At 40.5% G+C, this 9,285-nt stretch overlaps 1 protein-coding gene across 8 annotated transcripts in view; it reads right to left on the minus strand.

Moving 5' to 3' along the window:
* Positions 1-3,224, minus strand: part of GPCPD1 (glycerophosphocholine phosphodiesterase 1) — a 102,615-nt gene extending 99,391 nt beyond the window's left edge. For 3 of the 8 annotated variants that reach the window (XM_072634407.1, XM_072634408.1, XM_072634403.1), the window contains exon 1: positions 2,912-3,224. The gene's annotated coding sequence lies outside the window, so the exon portion shown is untranslated. Of the gene's footprint in view, positions 1-1,253; positions 1,363-2,679; positions 2,827-2,911 lie in introns of those variants that run through there. The other 5 variants (XM_072634405.1, XM_072634404.1, XM_072634406.1 and 2 more) reach the window with 5 other exon arrangements.
* Between the last annotated feature and the right edge of the window lie 6,061 nt (positions 3,225-9,285).

The following is a 9,285-nucleotide window of genomic DNA, read 5'->3' on the forward strand; positions in this document are numbered from 1 at the left end:
TTTCAATGTTTCATAGAGAAAGTCTCTCTGGTTTTTCTTTCAAGAAAATATCCCAACTACAGGGGAGAGGAGAGGAGAGGCGAGGCTGGAAAGCCAGATAATTTTATATGTGTATATTTGTATATGTGTATAGCTATATCTCTATCTCTATCTTTGTGTGTGTGTGTGTGTGTGTGTGTATGTGTGTGTATCTATATCTATACATACATAGATATACAGATATACTCCAAGTTTAAAAAACATAAAACAGAACTTAAAAGTTTAGTGATGTTTGCTGTCCTCATTTTTACATTAAGTTTAACTTTTATATTAAGCAAATTTCCTATAATCTACAATAAAATGTCATCTTGGACAAAGGATCATATTTATGTACCTCACAAATTAATGTTTTTCAAACAGAAAAAATTAAATGAAAGAGAAATACCAAATTTTATTCTTTGAACTTGCCTATATTATTTATTTTAAAAAAATTCAAATATGTAGGCAGCAAAATACATGACAATAAATTTTAAACTGTCATTACCCCATGAAATCTTTTTACCATATAAGGTTTTACCAGGTAAATTTTTCGGCTCACATGGTAAACCTACCTCCCTAAATCTGGGAACAAAAAAAGGTTATAAGAAGCTTTTCATAATAAAATTTAATAAGAGTTTTAAGTTACAAACATTTTTAGCTTCCCAGTAGCATTGCAAGAATAGCCAAAAGGAACCATCATTCCTAATTTTCCTTTTTTTGAATAAAAGGAAAAAATTTCAATTTCTTCTTGCCCCCTTCTAGAATTAAAGTAGCACTCGATAACTAAAAATGTCTTTAGTTACTGCAGAAGAGCAAAGAAAAACTTCTAGATTTAGGTATTTAGGATTCTCCATTTCATGTCTGTTGGCATGGGTCCATTCAAAATTGCCTCCCTCCTAACTTCTGATGCAGCTTTGCAGCACTTCGAAATTCTCAATAGGTTGTTACTTCAGCCTGATGATGCCACTCAACCTTTCTCAAACCCAAGATGTGCTTGCCTCACAAGGCTGTATGAGGACCAAATGAGACACTGTGTGTGTGTATGTACACACATTACTTTTCAAACTTTAAAGCATCACATAACTTTAGTTTATAAGGATAGGGACGAGGACTAGACCTGTGATTGTACTGGTACAGACAACATAGATGAAACTGGTTTTACCAATTCAAGTCATCATCCTTCTCTGCAACTAAGAGATGCCTAGGATACTTCAATATTATGTTAAGTGACTTACACAGGCTCACAAATCAATATATGCCAGAGGTAGGACTTGAACCAGGCCTGATCTTCCAGACTCAGAAGCCAGCCATCTCTTTCTATCCACTCCACCATTCAGTCTGTCTCTTAAAGAGATAGTAAAAAATGTTAAAGAAAGCAAGATTGTTTCTTCCTTAAACAATCCAAAGGGCTGAAAGCATTAAAATGGTATAATTTTAGAAAGAAAAAAATAAATATTTATATTGAAACATTCCCTCCAATCCTCAAAATCTAACAGTATTCCTGGAGATAACATGAATGCTTTAGAGTTTCACGGTATTTCATGATGCTCTCCCCCCAAACCATGACTTCAGAATTCTTTAAGAATTTCTACAAGCAATCATCCACAATTGGAGAAATTACCTCATATTTAATCTTCCTAAGATACGTATATAAGATACATGAGGAAACAGTTTGGGAATGGAAAGGAGTCAGACTTCTGTTCAAATCCCATCTTGGTTTGGGTGTCTAATCCGGCATGTCATTTCCAGTCCGTGAGGCTCAGTTGCCTCATCAGTAAAATGAGGAGGTTGGCCTCAAATAACCTCCTATGGTCACTTCCAGCTCCAAATCTTTGGTTCTATGGTGTATTTATTTAGCATACATTAGAAAATATAGTAACAAAAAAGTAATAAAATTCTCCAGGTAATGTTGAACATATTCAGCACATTGATGAAGCAAAACTTCTATATTTGAAATGAGGACCTGTCAAATTATCTGAAAAACAGGAACTCTTAATGTTTTGCAGTACCTATGCTGAAGAATCACACAATGCAAAAATGCACTCTATCAATTCCTTTCACTGAAGTAAAACGAAGTTTTAAATGACATTTTCTGGATTTCCAAGACTAAAAAAGCTGAGGATTTAAAATGAACTTTCAACATTCCAATAGAATACAAATTCCTTGGGGGAAGGGATTATTTGTCAGTATTCCTGCCCCTAATCCTGTGTATACATACACTGTAGGCATCTGACCAACTAAAATTTACAGTGACAGACCGTTGTGGACATCATCTTATATTTTTGTTGAAAAGGACAAACATTACCATAAATAGGAAGGAAAGACGAGGAGAAGTGCTCCATTCAGGGCAGGGAAAGAACCTTAGAGTTCAAAAACTGTCAAAGCTTTCGGATGGTAGGAATTGCTTCATCCTGTGTACACTACGACGCCCAGCATTTTAGGGAGCACTAGACACATTATCCCGCAACTCGGGAATTATTTAGAAAGCTCGGGAGGAGGCGGTGCTCGGGTCCGGTACCGGACAGCGATTCAGCAGGGTTCATCAACTAGGTCTCAGTTTAGTAAGAAGAGAAATCAAAACCCAACTCGAACCTACTAATTCTCCCCCAACTGGATCCCCCAGACCCAGAGGACCTCGCGGAGCCGGAGATGGAGGCTTACCAGCCTCCCGCCCAGAGATCGTCCCCCAAGACCCGCTAAGGATCCCCGGCCCCCTTCACCCGGGTCGGCTGGAGGCATCCCCGCCTTAGAGCGGTCGGGGTGAGGACACGACCCCCGCAGGCTAGACAGTCCTCACCGGCACCTCTGCCCAACGCCTGGTCGCTCACCTGCCCACCCGCGGCGCATCGCGCGAGTGCCCCTCCCCCACCCCATCCTGCCGCCGCGCGCTCACCTGTCAGAGAGGGGGCGTCGGGCGGAGAGAGCGGTGCTCCCCACCACCGGCTCCGAGCGTCGCCCGGCGCTGCCTCCGCTGCCGCTGCAGCGAGAGCGTCAGCTCCCAGGCCCCCTCCGCGACCGTAGAACCAAGGAGAAGAAAACGCGCCGGGCGCGGCTCCCTCGCGCCCCCCCGATCCCGGGCTGGCGGTCACGGCCGGGGCCGCGAGAGCGCTTCGCCAGGCAGCCAGGGGCAGCCCGGGGCAGCCCGGAGGACGAGGAAACGGCTTCTCTCAAACCGGTTTCAGCTGCTCCAGACCAACAGCCGAAACCACCCGGGGGGAGGGGGCGGGGAGCGGAGGGTGGGCGGAGAAGAGGCGGTGACGTCACAAGGCAGCGCCGCGCTAAAGCCAATCAGCGGCCGGGGACGGGGCTCCGAAATGAAGACAGCGGTTCTTGGAAAGCCTCTTCTTTCCCTTCCGAGGTTGGCGCCGGCGCCTCAGCGTTGTCGGGTGTCTGGCTCTCTGTCTTTGTAGCTCTGGGCCGTCGGACCCTCGGAGTGGGGCTGGGCGGTGGGCTAGAAGAGACCCGCCTCCAGCGCCGGGGTCCTTGTGTGGCGAGGGGCGGGGGCGGTAGGGCGAGGTCGGGGGAAGCAGCCCCGCCCTAGAGCCCCGAGGCGGCGGCTCCTGGGGCCGCAGGTGCACGGGCGGCGGGTCGGAACCGGCCCAGGAGGGGGCTGGGGGCGGGGTCGAAAAATATCAGTCCTCGAAGTGGTTTTAAAGTGGGGAAGAATGTCTTTTTGCACCGTCACCAACATGACCCGCATAGGTACTGCGGGCTGCAGTACTCCTAGGAAATGTGGGACATTAGTCTGATTAACGTTTTTTTAAGGAATCTATGCCAGAAAAAAAAATTACGTGACATGCCTTGAACTTGTGAAAAGTGGAAGCTGCGCCCAAGAAAGTCGTGGGCAAACGTGTTGTATCCCAAGAACGACGCACATGCGTACGTTCAGATGTTTGCTTGCCTGAGATGGTGCATTTCCCAGCATAATTGTAAAGCTTTAAAGTTAAATTTTGGTATGGCTAGTACGGCTGAAAATACATTGAAGACATAGTATTAACCAAGAGATGGAAAATGTGGGGCTTGAGAAAGGCTTCTTCATTAAAGGCCTTTTCATGATAGAGAAGTCTCTTCTCTAATGGGTGGTTTTGGATAGGATCTTGCCAGCCAGGGTCCTTGAGTTAGACTAGATGATCACTCCAACCCTCCCAGCCTTGTGAATGTGTGTACCTTTTATTACTTTTTACATTTTGCTATAGTAAAAAGGCAAAAAAAATAATCATTTACGCTTATGTAACACCTAGATGAATTACCCCGAAAAGTAGGCATTCTGTGGAAAGTCCTGAGATGTTCAATAACTTGTGCATTTTATATAATAGAGTGGGTGGCAAAACAAAGACAAAAGCATTCTCCCTGTAACCTGACTAATCCAGAGATCTTGACTGTAATCCAAAAATTTTTTTTAAATTCTATTTTACAACAAATAAAAATTAAATGAGATAATGTGGATGTAAGTATTTTATAGGAAAAGGATGTGAATTATTGCTATAATTAAGATTTTCTTGATAGCCTGATATTGATGTTATTCTGTTTCTAATCATATCCTAGGTTTATCCAACGAATACTCTTTCTCATTGTTGATGCCCTCTAGATGTTTATAAACAGAACTTTATTTCATCACCTAGAATTCCCTGTAGTCATCCCTTAGCCCCTAAGTGATCATTTGCCAAAACATATATTTTCAAGATGCAAACTAAAATGTCCCTGCTCAGAAATTAGGTGTAATACATTTCAGATTAAGAGCTGTGTTTAGTGAGCCAATCTAGCCATTTTGGAGAGAGATTTGGAAGTATGCCCAAAAAGTTATTAAACTGTCTATACCCTTGGACTCAGCAATACCACCATTAGGTCTGTTTCCCCAGGTGATTAGGGAAAATAGAATAGAACCTATATATTCTAAAATATTTATAGCAGCTCCCTGTGCTAGCAAAGAATTGGAAATTGTGGGGCTACAGGTCAACTGGGGAATGACTAAACATGGTATATGTTCATGATGGAATATTGCTGCGTTATAAGGAATTATGATCTCAGTGATTTTAGAAAAGCATAGAGAGACCTCCACAAAATAATAAAGAGCGAAATGAGCAAAACCAAGAGAACACTGTACAAAGTAACAGCAGCATTGTTTTAAGAACTACTTTGAGCAACCAAGTCATTCTGATTATTATAAATACCCAAATTAACCTCAAAGATCCTATGAAAGAAGATACTATTTGAATCCAGAAAAAGAATTGACATGTATGTGTGTATGTACATATATGTGTGTGTGCACACACGATTTGTGTCCAGTGGTAGCCATCTCAAAGTATTTTGGGGAGGAAGGGGAAAAAATGATAACTTTGTTGTATATTTGAAAGGAATAGCAAGTAGTGCATATAAAGGATTTCCAATTTCAGGTGTAATCCTCTTTTTCTATCTAGCTTTGTTATGGAAATGCTTGTTTTATTAAGTTCAGAATAAAATAAATATTTTTTAAAAGAGCTGTGTTTATTTTGCTCACATTGTCAATCTGTCTTTAAGGTTTCTATTACTTATTACTTCTTTGGTCTATTAAACTTTACACATGGTTTGATTGTTTGTTGTTGTTCTTCATTGTGTTGGGAAGTCCCACTGTAAAAATTTCCTCCACGAGGCAGGTCAGCAACTATTAGTGTAATGTGTAGTCTTGCAGAGTAGACTGGGTGACTAAGAAATTAGGTGACCTGCTCATGGTCATTCAGCTTTGTCAGAGGCAAGACTTGAACCCAGGTCTTCCTGACTCCACGGCTAACTCTATTACTCTATGCTGCTTCTCTTAGCTTATCTAAATGCTTAATTCAGATATTAAATTACTTCCCAAACAGTTCAGTCCTTTAATACATCCATAAAAGATAGGTAGATGGTACAATGAGTAGAGCATCAGGGGCATGGAGTCAGGAAGACCTGAGTTCAAACATGACCTCAGAGTCTAAGTAGCTGTGTGACACTGGGCAAATCAATTTGTCTCTATTTGCCTCAGTTTGCTCATCTATAAAATAAATATAATAATAGCACCTCTATCCCAGGTTGTTGTGAGAATCAAAAGAGATAATAATTGTAAAGTATCTGGCATATTGTAAGCACTATATAAATATTAGCTATATTATTATTGAAAAAACCAAAAGGCTACATGCCCTATATATCTACTTAAAAATAGATTTGCTTATTAATATTGGGAAGTTATATTAAGAAATGTCCTTAATGTGGGATATTTTCACATTTAGTGAAAGGATAAACTGGAGAAATTACTAGGAACACCACACATGAAAAAACTCAGAACAGGATATGGCTAAATCCTTTTTTTCTAGAAGTTAGGAAAGAATTCACTCTTAATTCTGGCCAATATAATCCTTTATTTGTTAAGAAATAGGTAAAAGTCTACTAGTTTTATTCAAGGCACAGTTTTGTTGTGTTTTGCTCATAGTTTCTTCATTTGTAAAATGAAAGTAATAATACCACCTATCTTCCAGAGTTGGTATGAGGATCTAATAAATGAGATAAGAATTGTAAAGCCCTTATCACAGTGCCTGGCATAGAAGCACAATAGTGTATGTGTGTGTGTCTGTATGTGTGTGTAGGGGGTGGAGGATAGACTTGATGTCTGAGTAGGAAAAGATTGAAGGACCTTCCACTGTGGAGAGATACCAAGCACAGCTGTGCTGATCACATGCATCTGATGTTATGGCTGCATGGGAGAAACAGCTAGCACTCACCTGGTAAGTGCAGTAGGGAGGGTCAGGGACCCTGTTGGCTGTGGGCATTTGTAGGAGAGCAGAGTCCCTGGTTTCAGTTCTGGGGCAGAGAGGACAACTGTAGTTTTCAGCCACCCAAGGGACTACAAGGAGCAAGATCATTTGCAGGGCAGTATGACTGGGTGCCCTAGCTGTGGCTTAAGAGTAGAGAGGAGAGCCCAAGGTTGGGCCTGGAGACCCACCTCAGAAAATAACAGTAAGAAGGACCTGAAACTTGGGGCATCATATCCTATACCTTGGGACTACAACTTGATCACATTAATACCTGCTAAAAAACAAAATAAAATATAAGTAAATAAAAAGGAGTAAGCAAAGGAGAAAGAGTTACCATAGATAGTTACTAGGAATAGAGAAGATCTGGGGGTCATACTTAGAGGAAGATAATGGAGCTTAAAAAGCTACTCCTTTTTCAGTGAGAACCATCAAATGGTCCCCAACACAAGAAGAGTTCTTGGAAGAACTTAAAAAGGACTTTAAAAATAAAATAAGAGATAGAGGGAAAATTAGAAAAAAAATAAGAGCAATCAAAAAAAATCAGGAAAATTATGAAAAGAAAGTCAACCAATTAGAAATAGAGAAGTAAAAGCTTAAGGAAAAATAATTCCTTGAAAACTAGAACTGGGCAAGGGAAAGCTAAAGACATTCTAAGACACCAAGAAATCATAAAACAAAATCAAAAGAATGAAAAAATAGAAGAGACAGTGAAGCATCATCAGAAAAACAACCATTTGTAGAATGGATGAAGGAGAAATAATATAATAGTCAGACTACCCGAAAATTGCAATTAAAGAATATCTTGATATAATATTACAAGAAATAATTGAGGAAAATTGCCCTGAAGTTGTAGAACAAGAAGACCAAGTAGAAACAGAAAAATATATATGTACCTATCACTACTTGAAAGAGATTCAAGGAAGAAAACTTACGGTAATATCATAGCAGTTTCGAAGCTTCCAGAATAAGGAGAAAATATTGGAAGCAGGTACAAAAAAAAATTTGAATATGCACAGCAGAGAACAAAAGAAAACCAACAAGGAAGCAAAGAAAAGCTGGGCAACTTTGAAACTAATGTGTGGTATTTATTATATAGGTTTTCTTGATATGGAAATTCATTGTTTTATATTGAGTCCTCTCTTATGGTCTGTCATGTACATGGCAATGCTTTTTTATTCTTTTCTCATTTTTTTATTTAAGTTTAAAATTTAAAAATTACAAAAAAAGTTAAGCAAGAAACATAAACAAGTTTTCAGTGAATGGATACAAGTTGATTTAGTCTACTACTTATATGAAATCTCTCCCTTCTTCAACTTTTGAATTGATCCTGCATGGAAGATTTTTGAGTGAGAAGGCACACACATTTATAGTCTGCATCAGTGGATTTAATAAGATCATATATCTCTAGAAGTATCAGTCTCCTTGAAATTGTTTTAAAATAAGATCAGTAAACTTCAATAACTATTGTATTGTTCATGTCTAATATAGAAAAAGGAAGAAGCACCAACACCATTTAGTAAAACATTTTTTAAAAAATTTATAATGCTAGGGGATGGAACCAAGATGGTAGAGTAGAAAGATGCACATACTGTAACTCTTCCCCCACAGCCCATAAAATACCTGTGAAAAAAGACTCTCAACAAATTTTAGAGCAGCAAAAGCCACAGAACAACAGAGTGGAGATTTCCAGCCCATAGTGACCTGGAAATTATGGGAAAGGTCAGTCACACCAAACACAAGTGGAGTGCAGCCCAGCCCATCCTAGCCTTGGTGAAGCAGTGCAGGGAGGAGCAGGACCAGAACAGGCCTTGGGGGCGGAATCCCCAACAGCAGCAGAGGTTCGCAGATCCCTCAACCCATGGGCACCAAAGGTTAGTGAGAAGGCTTTTTTTCACCTCCAAGACAGGGGAAAGAGTTCTCCCCCATCCCTGGGCAGCAGCTGAAGAGGCAGCAGGCAGCAGCCAGCAACCATTGCTCCACTGTTGGAGCCCTCCGCTTAAAGCCCCTGGGGGAATTGAGCAGCTGATCTGAATCTCAGCCACAAGCCAGGCCAGGGAAATATACCCTACTCTTGACAAAGGACCCAAAAGTCAAGTAACTGGTTGGGAAAATGCCTAAAAAAAGGGAAAAAATTAATACTATAGAAGGTTACTTTCTTGGTGAACAGATATTCTCTCCCATCCTTTTGGATGAGGAAGAACAATGTTTGCCATCAGGGGAACATATAAACGTCAAGGCTTCTGCATCCAAAACCTTCAAAATAAATATGCAATTGTCCCAGGCCATGGAATAGCTCAAAAAGGACTTTGAAAATCATGTAAAAGAGGTGGAGGAAAAATTGGGAAGAGAAATGAGAGAGATGCAAGAAAAGCATGAAAAGCAAGTCAACAGCTTGCTAAAGGAGACCCAAAAAAATGCTGAAGAAAATAACACCTTGAAAAATAGGCTAGCTCAATTGGCAAAAGAGTTTCAAAAAGCCAATGAGGAGAAGAATGCTTTAAAAAGC

Source organism: Notamacropus eugenii, chromosome 1 (assembly GCF_028372415.1).
Source record: "Notamacropus eugenii isolate mMacEug1 chromosome 1, mMacEug1.pri_v2, whole genome shotgun sequence".
Lineage (NCBI taxonomy): Eukaryota > Metazoa > Chordata > Mammalia > Diprotodontia > Macropodidae > Notamacropus > Notamacropus eugenii.